The 14,983-nt window shown below is 37.7% G+C and overlaps 1 pseudogene; it reads left to right on the top strand.

Moving 5' to 3' along the window:
- The first annotated feature begins 521 nt into the window (after positions 1–521).
- Positions 522–1,902, top strand: LOC133071874 (heterogeneous nuclear ribonucleoprotein K-like; annotated as a pseudogene).
- Positions 1,903–14,983: the final 13,081 nt, after the last annotated feature.

The raw sequence follows: 14,983 nt of genomic DNA, 5'->3' as shown, positions 1-14,983 counted from the left end.
TGTGATCTCCCCTTTTGTGTTAGTTTCCTTGGATTAATTAAAAAACCGATAGGACTGAGTGGCTTAAAACAAGAGAAATTTATTTCTCACAGGTTTGGAGATGAGACCAAAATCCTGGTGTGGGCAAGGGCCATGATGCCCCTGAAGATACTATGGAAGGATCTGTTCCATTCCCCTGTCCTAGGTAGTGGGTTTTAAAATAGCACAACCCTCCTGGAAAAGATTCTGGTAGTTTCTTAAAAATTAAAACACAAATTTATCAGATGCCAAAGCAATTCCACTCTTAGGTATCTGCTCAAGAAAAATAAAAGCATATGTCCACACAAAGATGTATAAATGAATGCTTATAGTAGCATTATTCATAATAATCAAAAAATGGAGGATAAAAGAGGAAGGAGCTTCAGGCAAAACCACCACAGAGCCATTAACCTTTGTTTCTCTGCTGCACCTGACATCGATATCTTGCCTACTTCCTGCTTATTTGTAGCCTATAGATTGGTGTGTCCCTTGAATACAAGAAAATGGAAATTGAACAGCCAGAGGAAACCTTTGTTCCAAACATTGAAACCAATGGAGAATTTGGTAAACGTCCTGCTTGAAGATATGGAAGAGGAACAAGCTTTTAAAAGATTTAAAAACACTGATGAGATGGTTGAATTATGCATTCTGCTTCAGAGCAAGAATGCTGGGGCAGTGATTGGAAAAGGAGGCAAGAATGTGAAGGCTCTCCATACAGACTACAATGCCAGTGTTTCAGTTGCAGACAGCGGTGGCCTCGAGTGCATATTGAGTATCAATACTGATACTGAAACGATAGGAGAAATTCTGTAGAAAATCATCCCTACCTTGGAAGAGGGCCTGCAGTTGCCATCACCCACTGCAGCTGGCCAGTTCCCACTCGAATCTGATGCTGTTGAATGCTTAAATCACCAACACTATAAAGGAAGCGACTTTGACTGCAAGTTGTTGATTCATGAGAGTCTGGCAGGAGGAATTACTGGAGTCAAAGCTGCTAAAACCAAAGAACCTCGAGAGAACACTCAGACAACAATCAAGCTTTCCCAGGAATGTTGTCCTCAATCTACTGACAGAGTCGTTCTTATCGGAGGAAAACCTGATAGGGCTGTAGAGTGCATAAAGATCATCCTTGATATTATATCAGAGTTTCCCATCAAAGGACAGGCACAGCCTCATGATCCCAAATTTTATGATTAAACCCATGATTATGGTGGTTTTACAATGTTTGATGACCGCTGTGGATGTCCTGTGGGCTTTCCCATGGGGAGAAGAGGTGATTTTGACAGAATGCCGCCTGTTTGGGGTGGGTGTCCAGTGCCTCCCTCCAGAAGAGGTTATGATGATGTGAGCCCTCATTGAGGACCTCCTATAGCACCCCCTAGATGAGGAGGCAGAGGTGGTAATAGAGCTTGGAATCTTCCCCTTCTACCACCACCACCACCACCACCTAGAGGAGGAGATCTGATGGCCTGGGACAGAAGAGGAAGACCTGGAGACTGATATGATGGCATGGTTGGCTTCAGTGCTGATGAAACCTGGGACCCTGCAATGGATACATGGAGCCCATCAGATGGCTTATGAACCACAGGGTTGTTCTGGATATGATTATTCCTATGCAGGGGTCTGTGGTTCATATGGTGATCTTTGTGAACTTATTATTACTACACAAGTAACTATTTCCAAATATTTGGCTAGACTTATTATTGGCAAAGGTGAATTAAACAAATTCATCATTAGTCACAAGCTTTGATCAAAATTTATGAGCCTTTTGAAGGACCTGAAGATCGGACCATTACCATTACAGGAACACAAGACCAGACACAGAATGCACAGTATTTGGTACAGAACAGTGTGAAGCAGTATGCAAATAGTGAAGAATTCTAATGCAAGATTTTTTTTTTTTTTTGTCTTTTATATAGTGTGAAACAGTCTTCTGGAGAGTTTTCTAAGACTAGTGAAGAACTAAAGGAGTCCTGTGCATTTTTTTTTTTTTTTTTTAAATCTGCTTCTGTTTAAAAAGCCAACATTCCTCAGCTTAGTAGATGTTCTACATTTGAGGTGTAGTGAAAATTTTGCTGTTCACCAGATGCAATGTTTTATTCCTTACAAACAGTGGGGTGGGGGAGTATGGAAAAACTAACACTGAAATTTTGAAATAGCAGCAGTGTGAGTGAATTTTAATTTTTGTTCATTGTTGGTGGTTTCAAGAAGTTCAGTTCAGTTCAGTTGCTCAGTCGTGTCTGACTCTTTGCCACCCCATGAACTGTAGCACGCCAGGCCTCCCTGTCCATCACCAACTCCCAGAGTCCACTCAAACTCATGTCCATCAAGTTGGTAATGCCATCCAGCCATCTCATCCTCTGACATCCCCCTTTCCTCCTGCCTCCAATCCTTCTCAGCATCAGGGTCTTTTCCAGTGAGTCAACTCTTCGCATGAGGTAGCCAAAGTACCAGAGTTTCAGCTTCAGCATCAGTCCTTCCAATGAACACCCAGGACTGATCTCCCCTAGGATGGACCGGTTGGATCTCCTTGCAATCCAAGGGACTCTCAAGAGTCTTCTCAAACACCACAGTTCAAAAGCATCAATTTTTTGGTGCTCAGCTTTCTTCACTGTCCAGCTGTCACATACATACATGACCAATGGAAAAACCATAGTTTTGACTAGATGGATCCTTGTTGGCAAAGTAATGTCTCTGCTTTTTAATATGCTGTCTAGGTTGGTCATAACTTTCCTTCCAAGGAGTAAGTGTCTTTTAATTTCATGGCTGCAATCACCATCTGCTGTGATTTTGGAGCCCCCCAAAATAAAGTCTGATGCTGTTCCCACTGTTTCCCCATCTATTTCCCATGAAGTGATGGGACCAGATGCCATGATCTTAGTTTTCTGAATGTTGAACTTTAAGCCAACTTTTTCACTCTCCTCTTTCACTTTCATCAAGAGGTTTTATAGTTCCTCTTCACCCTCTGCCATAAGGGTGGTGTAATCTGCATATCTGAGGTTATTGATATTTCTCCCAGCAATCTTGATTCCAGCTTGTGCTTCTTCCAGCCCAACGTTTCTCATGATGTACTCTGCATATAAGTTAAATAAGCAGGGTGACAGTATACAGCCTTGACTACTCCTTTTCCTATTTGGAACCAGTCTGTTGTTCCATGTCCAGTTCTAACTGTTGCTTCCTGACCTGCATACAGGTTTCTCAAGAGGCAGGTCAGGTGGTCTGGTACTCCCATCTGTTTCAGAATTTTCCACAGTTTTTTGTGATCTACACAGTCAAAGGCTTTAGCATAATCAATAAAGCAGAAATAGATGTTTTTCTGGAACTCTCTTACTTTTTCGATGATCCAGCAAACGTTGGCAATTTGATCTCTGGTTCCTCTGGCTTTTCTAAAACCAGCTTGAACATCAGGAAGTTCATGGTTCACGTATTGCTGAAGCCTGGCTTGGAGAATTTTGAGCATTACTTTACTAGCATGTGAGATGAGTGCAATTGCGCGATAGTTTGAGCATTCTTTGGGATTGCCTTTCTTAGGGATTGGAATGAAAACGGACCTTTTCCAGTCCTGTGGCCACTGCTGAGTTTTCCAAATTTTCTGGCATATTAAATGCAGCACTGTCACAGCATCATCTTTCAGTATTTGAAATAGCTCAGCTGGAATTCCATCACCTCCACTAGCTTTGTTCATAGTGATGCTTCCTAAGGCACACTTGACTCACATTCCAGGATGTCTGGCTGTAGGTGAGTGATCACACCATTGTGATTACCTGGGTCGTGAAGATCTTTTTTATATAGTTCTTCTGTGTATTCTTCCTATCTCTTCTTAATATCTTCTGCTTCTATTAGGTCCATACCATTCTGTCCTTTATTGAGACCATCTTTGCATGAAATGTTCCCTTGGCATCTCTAATTTTCTTGAAGAGATCTCTAGTCTTTCCCATTCTTTTGTTTTCCTCTATTTCTTTGCATTGATCCCTAAGGAAGGCTTTCTTATCTCTCCTTGCTATTCTTTGGAACTCTGCATTCAGATGGATTTATCTTTCCTTTTCTCCTTTGCTTTTCCTTTCTCTTCTTTTCACAGCTATTTGTAAGGTCTCCTCAGACAACCATTGTGCCTTTTTGCATTTCTTTTCCATGAGGATGGTCTTGATCCCTGTCTCCTGTACAATGTCATGAACCTCCATCCATAGTTCATCAGGCACTCTGTCTATCAGATCTAGTCCCTTAAATCTATTTCTCACTTCCACTATATAGTAGTAAGGGATTTGATTTAGGTCATACCTGAATGGTCTAGTGGTTTTCCCTACTTTCTTCAATTTAAGTCTGAATTTGGCAATAAGGAGTTCATGATCTGAGCCACAGTTAGCTCCCTGTCTTGTTTTTGCTGACTGTATAGAGCTTCTCCATCTTTGGCTGCAAAAATATAATCAATCTGATTTTGGTGTTGACCATCTGATGATGTCCATGTGTCCCCATGTAATTATTGTGAACAGTTTGCTTTGTGGTCACTGTAACATTTGGGGTGGTGGGACAGGGAGGAAAAGTAACAGTAGTCCATATACTGGCATCTGTTCAGAGCAGTGTGCAGAATGTAATGCTCTTTCACAAGAAACATTTTATGATTTTTGAGATAAATTTAGTGAACCTATTTTTGATGGTCATTTTTTTTTAAGATGGTCATTTTTCAAGTGGCTGAATTCCCCCCAACCTACCCCCAAATGGAACACTAAGCTTAATTTTCAGTCCTCTGTTGGATATAGATAAATGGCATCTCTTGGAGTTAGGAAAAATATCTTAACATACTCAGTTCTGGTGATTCTTAATGATTTGAAAGCCCGTTGCTTGGGAATAAATTCCCCCCAAAATTCATATTTATAAAAAGCTGAGGATTTTTCTTTTTTTTTTAAATGCTTGACTCTACTTTCCAACAGTTTTCTGTTTGCGATTGTGAAGACCAGTGTGGGGTGCACACAACAGTGGAAGAGTGGTATGAGCATGTAGCAGCAGTAGTGTACAGTAGTAGTGGTGGTCGTGTTAGTCACTTAGTCCTGTCTGACTCTGTGACCCCATGGACTGTAGCACCCTAGGCTCCTCTGTCCATGGGATTCTCCAGGCAAAAATACTGGAGTGGGTTGCCATTTCCTTCTCCAATCTCAGTAAGGCAGGAGGTCTGCAAGTGGTGATTCAAGGGCTACTGGAAGGGTCTCTAGGAGAGATTTCAAGGGCATATCTCACAGAGCTCCAGAGGGTTGCTGGAGTATAAGCATATACCAGAAGCTCAATGGCAAGTTTTATTAATCAAAATAATACTTGGTTATGGAAGTGACTGATTCTAAATACATTCTGATTATTTTTATTAGATAATTTCTCACCTATAGACTTAAACTCTCAGCTTGATAGTGTCTATTAATTAAACTTTGTAAAATATATATCTATATTCTTCCTTTTCCATTGTATGCAAATTGAAAGAAAAAGATGTACCATTTTTCTGCTGTCTGTTGGATTGTGTAGGAAATGTTTGTGAACAATTCAAAAAAGATGAAAAAATTCCTGTGGATGTTTTGTGTGGTATCTCTTGGCATTTGTATTAATAGTCAAAAGTTCACTTCCAAATAAAATTCCCATAATGCTAAAAAAAAATGAAAAAAATGCAATTGTTCATCAATGATGAATGGATAAACAAAATGTGGTATACCTATTATCAAATAGGGGTCCTGCTGCTCACCACTTACAAAATCAATTTAAAAGCAGAGACATTACTTTGCCAACAAAGATCCATCTAGTCAAGGCTATGGTTTTTCCAGTAGTCATGTATAGATGTGCGAATTGGACGGTGAAGAAAGCTAAGTGCTGAAGAATTGATGCTTTTGAACTGTGGTGTTGGAGAAGACTCTTGAGAGTCCCTTGGACTGCAAGGAGATCCAACCAGTCCATCCTAAAGAAGATCAGTCCTGGGTGTTCATTGGAAGAACTGATGTTGAAGCTGAAACTCCAATACTTTGAACACTTCATGTGAAGAATTCACTCACTGGAAAAGACCCTAATGCTGAGAAGGATTGGGGGCAGAAGGGGACGACAGAGAATGACATGGCTGGATGGCATCACTGACTCGATGGACATGGGTTTGGGTAGACTCCGGGAGTTGGTGATGGACAGGGAGGCCTGGCGTTCTGCGATTCATGGGGTCGCAAAGAGTCGGACACAACTGAGCAACTGAACTGAACTGAACTGATGGTATACTGTTCTACATTAAAAAAGAATGAAATAGTTTTGCATGGTGTAATATTTATGACCCTTAAAAACATCTGAAGTGAAAGAAGTCAGATAGAAAAAACTATATTTTATATAATTACTTTATGTAAAATTTCTACAGAAAGGAAACCTTTAGAGATATAACATACAATTATGTTTGCCATGCCTGCATATAAACATAACTTTTCTTTTTTGAGGTCAGAATTTTGTTCTAAAGTTGTATTTTTGTGGTTTGCACAAAACTATACATTTATTAAAATTCTTTGAGTTGCACACCTGAAAAATATTGAATTTTATTAAAAATTTTTGTCAATAAAGTAGCTTTAAAAAATAGCAATTTGCCTCCCTACCATTAGACAATTGGACATATTACTCCTCTTACTTTAACTTTATTTTTACAGTATGCATTGTATCTTGAAACATTACATAATTTGTTTTTATTAGATTATTTGTTCCCTCAGAATATAAAGAACAAAGGTATTTACAAGTTTTTATCTGTATGGTAAGCTGAGAATAGTGTTAACGCATCAGTCATCTTTTTTAAGACTAATTTATTTATTTTTGTCTGTGCTGGGTCTTTGTTGCTGCACAGACTTTTCTCTAGTTGTGCTGAGTGGAGGTTGCTCTCAAGTTGTGGTGTTCAGGCTTCTCATTGTCGTGGCTTTTCTTGATGTGGAGCGCAGGCTCTCGGTGCTCAGATTCAGTAATCCCAACACGAAGGACTCAAAAGCTTCGGCTCCCGGAGTCCAGAGCACAGGCTCAATAGCGGTGGCACATGGGCTTAGTTGCTCCGCAGCATGTGGGATCTTCCAAACCAGGGATCGAATTCATATCTTCAGCACTGGCAGGTGGAGTCTTTACCACTGAGTCACCACGGAAGCCTCAAGCAACATTTTTAATGAATTCATAAAGACACTGTACTTAAAAATGACACAGTGCCACTACCCAAAATTTATTTTAAGATGATGAAATAGAAAAAAATATAACATATATAGTCTAATATTTTCATCATCAGAAATGCAAAATACATATCCTTAAGTTTTGTCAAATATCTGCATTGTTTGAGGAAAGTTATTTGACCTAAAATTATTGCTTTTCTGCTTACTCTTTTAATTAGATTTATAGTTTGTTTATTCAGGGATACAATGTAAATTTATACTCATTTTCTTAGGAAATTATTTTGTGTGAATCTTTCATATTTCAATAGCCAGATTACATGATTCTTAAGGATATGAAAAGTTTTCTATACTTCTACATAACTATTGTTCATATAAACTAAAGAGACTGCCAGATATTTCTCCAGCAAAGATAGGTTTATTCAAGATCAGCAGAAAATTGCAATCATGTGCAAACCACATGCAAATTCCTACACGGTAACTGAAGGAGACCACTTTTATAGAGGAAAAGGAAGTTGGGAGGGCTATAGTAAACAGAGTTCATGGAATTTTCTTGGCTGAGTCCTTCCCAAGGAAGAAGAAGTGTCTTTCTGCTTTCTAGACTATCATCATGGGATGTAAGAATCCCCCATTCTGGTCTCCCAATTTTATTTATTTGAGGATTTTTCATATTACTTCTTTTACATTTCCCTTTTTTGATTGAGATCTTTCTCTGAAAGCATTACTGATACAAAGTCAGGTTTTCTAGTTTCAGTTGCTTTTTGGCCCTCAGTGTCAAGAAGGACCTTTCATGGGTGCAGTGTCTCAGGAGGGAAAGTGTACAGATAAGAAAACTGTTGAGGTCACATTTGAGGGGAAAGGAGGGGTAGGAGAGAGAACTGTCAGGTGTTTTTATCTAAAGTCCATCCTCTGTCAACGTGATACACATTGGAGATCATCCTAGGTGATATGTCGTCATCAAGATTTAGTGACAAGCTTCCATCAGACTTGGTACAGCTATGCTTGGAAAACTGTCTCATAAGATATCACCTGCTTCAATTCTGAAAAATAATTACTTTCAGATCACCAGATAATGTGCAGGTCTAGCTCAGATTTGGTGCTTTCTTTTGGTATGTCATGTGGGTCCAAGAATCTGTCCCTTGGAGTTGGGTGGCAGAAATTTTGGCTAGTAGTACCTGATGGGGGCCTTTCTAGTGAGAGTGAGAATTTTTCTGCAGGTGTCTTTTCTAATAAACAAAATCTTCAGGTTGCAAGGAGTGATGCTTAAAGTCCCAAGGGCAAACTGAAAAGAATGCTTTACTAAAACATGGTTATTTTTATAGACGCCTTCAGCATTTGGAATATTGGAGTATATTTCCTTTTATCAGTTGTGGTTCAAAAGAAGCAGGAGCCAAGTGCTTTGGGCGTTCTGTAATTATCTCAAAGGGTGAGAGTTTATGAACACCAAAAGGAGTATATCTAATATTTAGAAAGAGTGACAGAAATAATTTTGCACAAGGCATATGGAGGACCTCTATAAATGTTGCCAACTGAGTCTTAATAATGCCATTATTGTATTCATCTAAAACAGAGTATTAGGGTGATAAGCACAGTGAAAGCATTGTAAAACCAGTCAATCAGCACAGATTTGCCTGGCCAGTAAAGTTAATTCCTAAGTCACCACGAAGTTTGAGAGAGGTTTCCTAGGTAGAGAATAAACTTTTCCAAAAAGACTTTAGTCATAAAAGAAACAGTAGTTGTCTTCAAGGATAGACTTCAATCTTATCTTAAAACACATTATACAAAAATATATATATATGCTTCATTGACTACACTAAAGCCTTTGACTGTGTGGATCACAGTCAAACTGTGGAAAATTATTAAAGAGATGGGAATACCAGTCCACCTGACCTGCCTCCTGAGAAACCTGTGTGCAGGTCAAGAAGCAACAGTTAGAACCTGACATGGAACAATGGACTGGGTCCAAATTGGGAAAGGAGTACATCAAGGCTGTATATTGTCACCCTGCTTATATAACTTATATGCAGAGTACATCATGCAAAATGCTGGGCTAAATGAAGCACATGCTGGAATCAAGATTGCTGGGAGAAATATCAATAACCTCAGATATGCAGATGATACCACCCTTATAGCAGAAAGTGAAGAGGAAGTAAAGAGCCTCTTGATGAAAGTGAAAGAGGAAAGTGAAAAAGCTGACTTAAAACAGCATTCAAAATACCAGGATCGTGGCATCTGGTCCCATCAGTTCATGGCAAATAGAAGGGAAACAATGGAAACAGTGAGAGACTTTATTTTCTTGGGCTCCAAAATCACTGCAGATGGTGACTGCAGTCATAAAATTAAAAGATGCTTGCTCCTTGTAAGAAAAGTTATGACCAACTAGACAGCATATTAAAAAAGCAGAGGCATTACTTTACTGACAAAGGCCAGTATAGTCAAAGGTATGATTTTTCCAGTAGTCATGTATGGATGTGAAGAATTGATGCTTTTGAACTATGGTATTGGAGAAGACTCTTGAAAGAGATCAGCAAGGAGATCAGACCAGTCAATCCTAAAGGAAATCAGTCCTGAACATTCATTGGAAGGACTGAAGCTGAAGCTGAAGCTCCATCTGATGCAAAGAGCCACCTCATTAGAAAAGACCCTCATGCTGGCCAAGATTGAAGGCAAGAGGAGAAGGGGATGACAGAAGATGAATTCATTGGATAGCATCACTGACCTAATGGACTTGAGTTTGAGCAAACTCCAGGAGATAGTGAAGGACAGGGAAGCCTGTCATGCTGCAGTCCATGGGGTCACAAAGAGTTGGATGCAACTGAGTGACTGAACAACAGCTTTTCTCCTGGAAATATCAGCAAGGTGATTTCCTTAACTTTCAAAGAATCAAGTTTAAAATGGCCTGGAGTCTTATAATAGCTTAAATGGCAAGTAAAAGTTTTAAATCTAATAATTCTTGAACATATCAGTCAGTTTAGTTCAGTCACTCAGTCGTGTCCGACTCTTTGAGACCCCATGAATCGCAGTACGCCAGGCCTCCCTGTCCATCACAAACTCCCGGAGTTTACTCAAACTCATGCCCATTGAGTCGGTGAAATTTTATTTTCACTGGATAAAAGAAAGACATGTGATTTCCACAATATTCCAAAATCATGAGCTATTCCAAAAGCTTACCTACTATCAAAATCTATATTGACAATTTGTTCTAGGCTAAAGTGAAAACCTGTAAGACCATATAATTCAGGCTGTTGGGCCAAAGTAGCCATAGATAAAGATTATCCCTCAACAACACCAAAAGGAGCTGCAATAGCATACCCAATGCAACATTTGCCATTGTCACATTTTAAATAAGAACTATCAGTGAACCATGAGAAGACAGAAATACCAAAGGTATTTCCTGTAGATCACAAGAGTCAGGAAATGATACATCAGCTTTAAGCAATTGTGAAGGACTTCACCAGTGATGGAGGGGGATAAGAGTAGCAGGATTAAGGTTACTATGATATAAAAGAGTAATATGAAAAGCAGTTAACAAAATGTCTTCATAGTAGGTCACATGGTTGACTGATAAATGTTCAGTGTAGAGAATTCAGAAGAGCTTCTAATGCATGAGGTACAAAAATGGTTAAAAGGAATCCCACAATGATTTTCTTGATGGTCTTAATCAAAAGGGCAGTAAGCATAATAGGTTAAGATAAGGTGGTTATGTGAATGCCATTGGTTATTAGCTATATTTTATGGATTAATGGTGGTCCTTGTGCTTTTGGGTGAGTACCCAAAGCCATCCCTTTTCCTTTCATATACAAAAAGAAAAAAGGAATCTCATAATTGGGATCTCCAAGAGTAGGTGGGTTCATCATACTCTCACATAAGTCCTTGAAGTCAGTGTCATCTGGTTCTTCCTATAAATTGAGTTGGGGTTGTTGTTCTTTAGTAAAACATAGAGTTTTGGCCATAAAAGAGACATTTGGAATCCAATTTTTACAATAATGAACCAGCCCAAGAAAATTTCAGAGTTGCTGCTTAGTTTTGGGTTTGGGGAAATTTAGGACATCAAAAAGTCTATCATGATGTAGACCATGTTTTGATACCAGTTGCTCTAAGTATCAAACCTGGATTTTGGCAAACTGCAGTTTTTCTTTGGTGAAGTTATGTCCCTTTAAGACTAAAAGCTTTAGCAAGTGGATATGGTCTTTCTGTGAATAGGCTTGAAAAGAAGAGCAAAGCAAATCACCCACATAATGCAAGAGTAGAAGCTCTGGGGGACTTTATGTCATTCAGATCAGCCCTCAGTATTTGTTAGACATAAGAAGGATTCTGAGTAAAACCCTGAGGCATTACTGTCCAGGTGAATTTGTTTTTCTTTCCAAGTGAAGGGAAAAGACATTGCCTAGCCTCATCAAATAGAATACTAAAGAACGCAGTGCTGAATCAACTAAGGTAAAAAGTTTGTTTCTCCTGGGAATGAATGTTAGTAATGTATGAGTAATGTTAGTAACAACAGTGTCCATTAATCCATAAAATGTTATAGCTAGGAACCTATGGCACGCAGATAATCCCTTTATCTTAAAGCTGTTGTGCTTACTGCCCTTAGGAGCACTTACTACCAAATAATTGCCATTAACACTTGTTATTAATTATCACTAAACCTAATTAATGAAGAAGGTGCATCTGTAAGATTGCTTTGTAGGTTTGTTTGTTTGTTTGTTTTGTAAGTCAGTACTTTTGGAGATGTCTTTAGGGTTGTTTAATTGAGGATCTTATTTCTTAAGGTCCAATATTAAGACACTGTATTAGTTCTTGTTATTAAAAATACCAAGAAACATTTAAAGATGCAAATTTATGTGATAAGACTGCTTATGTAGCACTAAATTAAAAATTCTATAATCATTCTGTAACTCAACCCTTAAAATATAGTCTTCAAAAGCATAGAGGGTGGTTTTGATTATTTTCATTTTATAGATGAGAAAGCAAATTTTGAGTTTTTAAAGGAAAACTTATGTAGCCATTTGAATTAGGATAAACAATAGCTTTTTAAAGTCTAAATTTTTGTTCTTTCCATTGCATAATATTGTTTCCAGTGGATAAATCAATATATGAATGTGAGTGCATGTATTTAGGAAGACAGGACTGCTACATTGAAGATAATTTCTTTGCATTCTTAAATTTTCCCCAGGAGTTTTTTTTTTTTTTTTTAATGTATTTATTTATTTATTTGGCTGTGCCAGGTCTTAGCTGTGGCATGTGGGATCCAGTTCCCTGACCAGGGATCAAATCTGGACCCCCTGCATTGGGAGCATGGGGCCTTAACCACTGGACCAACAGGGAAGTCCCCCAGGAGTTTTTAAAATGCAAAATTTCAAAAGAATTTATCTTTGATCCTTCTCTTGAATAAGCTCTCTTACTTAAAATGTACTGGGATCACTATTAGGATATTTTCTCAGAGAAATTTGCTTTTTGCTAATAAAAAAGAAGTAATTTTAGTGTCAATAAGCAACATGTAACTTATTCAATCTTTACTTCATGGAACTTTTCACTTAGAAATAAAATCTTCTCTTCCCATAGGACTTCCTTCATAAAAAGTGTTTTTTATATTTTAAAAAATTACCTTTTTATGATTTACTGAGATAAAAACATAGAAATGGTGATGTTAAACAATATATCCTTTAGCTCTAAAATTGTAGTGGGATCGTGATTTCATAAGAAGAAAATTAGTTATATAGGTAACATTATAGTATAATTTCCCTCAGGATCTCTACAACTGGAGTGGTTTTATTGTATCCTAAAACAAGTCACCTACATTCACGGTAGATATAAAGAAATTTTGAATAAAACAATATCATACAGCAGCTCACAGTATGAACAAAGACATCTGTTTATGTTACCATGAATAGTTATGAATTGAGATGCTCAAATGGTTTTGCCTGCAAAGCAATGCCTGCTAATTTGTTTTAATAGCAAGTGGAAGTCTCATTTTTCACACTTGGGTAGTTTGCATCCAAATGTATGAATAACTTCAAATGCAATCACTTCTACACTGCATGCTTTATTGTAGAGTGTAAGATGGAATTGCTAATGGTCTCTTGTTGGGTAGACATCTTCTCCATCAAAGGTTTTATCATATTTTATTTTAAAAATGTGGCATGCAGGTTGAGATTTATTTCTTTAGAGCACAGTTTAATAAACCTGCAATTAATGAATTTAATACAATACCTAATATATAAAGTTGAAAAAGAAAATGTAAATGTTCCTTGTAGGAATCTTGGAATTTTGCCAGTTCATTCTGGGATTCTGAAACTGAAGATTTTCTTAAATAATTTTTTTAAACAAATAAAAAAAGATACTTTATCTATTAAAAATATTTGGATTATTAAAACTTAACAGAAAGGAATATGCTATAAATAAAATACTTCTAAAAATGACTATCCCAATAGTTGAATATACTTGTCCTTTGCCAGGACAAGTATCAAATGTCCAGAAATGTAAATTTAAATTGCAAAATTTTAATTTCTTTTTATTTCAGATAGCATAGATTGTTGTTCAGTTGCTAGCTTGTGTCTGACTCTTTAGCAAGCCCGTGGATTGTAGCCCACCATGCTCCTCTGTCCACAGGATTTCCTAGGCAAGAATACTGGAGTGGAGTAGCCATTTCCTTCTCCAAGGGATCTTTCTGACCCAGGGACTGAACCCGCATCTTCTGCATTGCCGGCAGATTCTTTACCACTGAGCCACTTGGGAAGCCAAGCATAGATTGTACTTTTACATAAATATTTCTATTTATCATTATAGGGGGAAATAGAAATAAAGTATTTCAAATCTAAACATAGTACATTTGTATCAAATGTTACTTATTCACATGAAGAGTTCTATTCTAAGTATAAATGATTGAAAAACAAATCAGAGTTATTTTGTCTCAAAATTATAAGTACAGTTCATTATTCATGTAATTATGTTTATAATATAATTTTATTCCAATTTAAAATTATCATGTATAAAAATGGAATTTGACTTATTAGAATTAAATGTAACACACACCACTTCCACAATAGAGACATAATAAATAATGAGATATTTATGCTTATATATGCAAATATAGTATTCATTTTAAGGAAAAAATAAGTAATATGAAATTCAACAGGTCAAGTAAATATTTACCATTATTCCTGTTATACAGAATTTATATATATTGTTTACTCTGACAGATACAGTCCTAAGTGCTATACATATTTTATAGCATTAATGACACAGCAAGTCTATGAGAACTTGCCAACTTACACATATAACAGGTTAGAAAACTGAGGTTTGTAGGTAAAGTAATACCTATATCTCTCTCTGTATCATTTAGGTTGCAATCAGGGAAGCAGAGAAACCATGGGATATGGAGTAATGGTTTTATTATGAGAATCAGACTTTGATTAACCCAGGGACTGGTTAAAATATATATTCAGAGGCTGGAGCCTCTGAATCTTGTGACTGACCTGAATTTCTGAATGTCAGTTGGTAGTCAGGAAGAAAAGCTGGGCATGAAAACCTGGAGCAGGGGAAATCAGAGCCCATTAAAACCACTAGGATATAATGTGCAGTTTGTACATTGTGTCTAGGAAGGAGAGCAGGGTAAGTGAAGGCCTGTCTGTTGCCCTCATCAATAAAATGATGGTAACAGATAGCAACAGTGTGCTAGAGTACAGCAGTGCTTGCCACTCTAAGTTGACCTAAAGAGCATGAGAGAGAGAGATGCTTGTGCTCAGTCATGTCCAATTCTTTTGCAACCCCATGTACTAGCCTGCTAGGCTCCCTGTCCATGGGATTCTCCAGTCAAGAAA

The sequence above is a fragment of the Dama dama genome, chromosome 17, assembly GCF_033118175.1.
Source record: "Dama dama isolate Ldn47 chromosome 17, ASM3311817v1, whole genome shotgun sequence".
Taxonomy (NCBI): domain Eukaryota; kingdom Metazoa; phylum Chordata; class Mammalia; order Artiodactyla; family Cervidae; genus Dama; species Dama dama.
The sequence above is the reverse complement of the archived record's forward strand: the minus strand, read 5'-3'. Positions and strand labels throughout refer to the sequence as shown.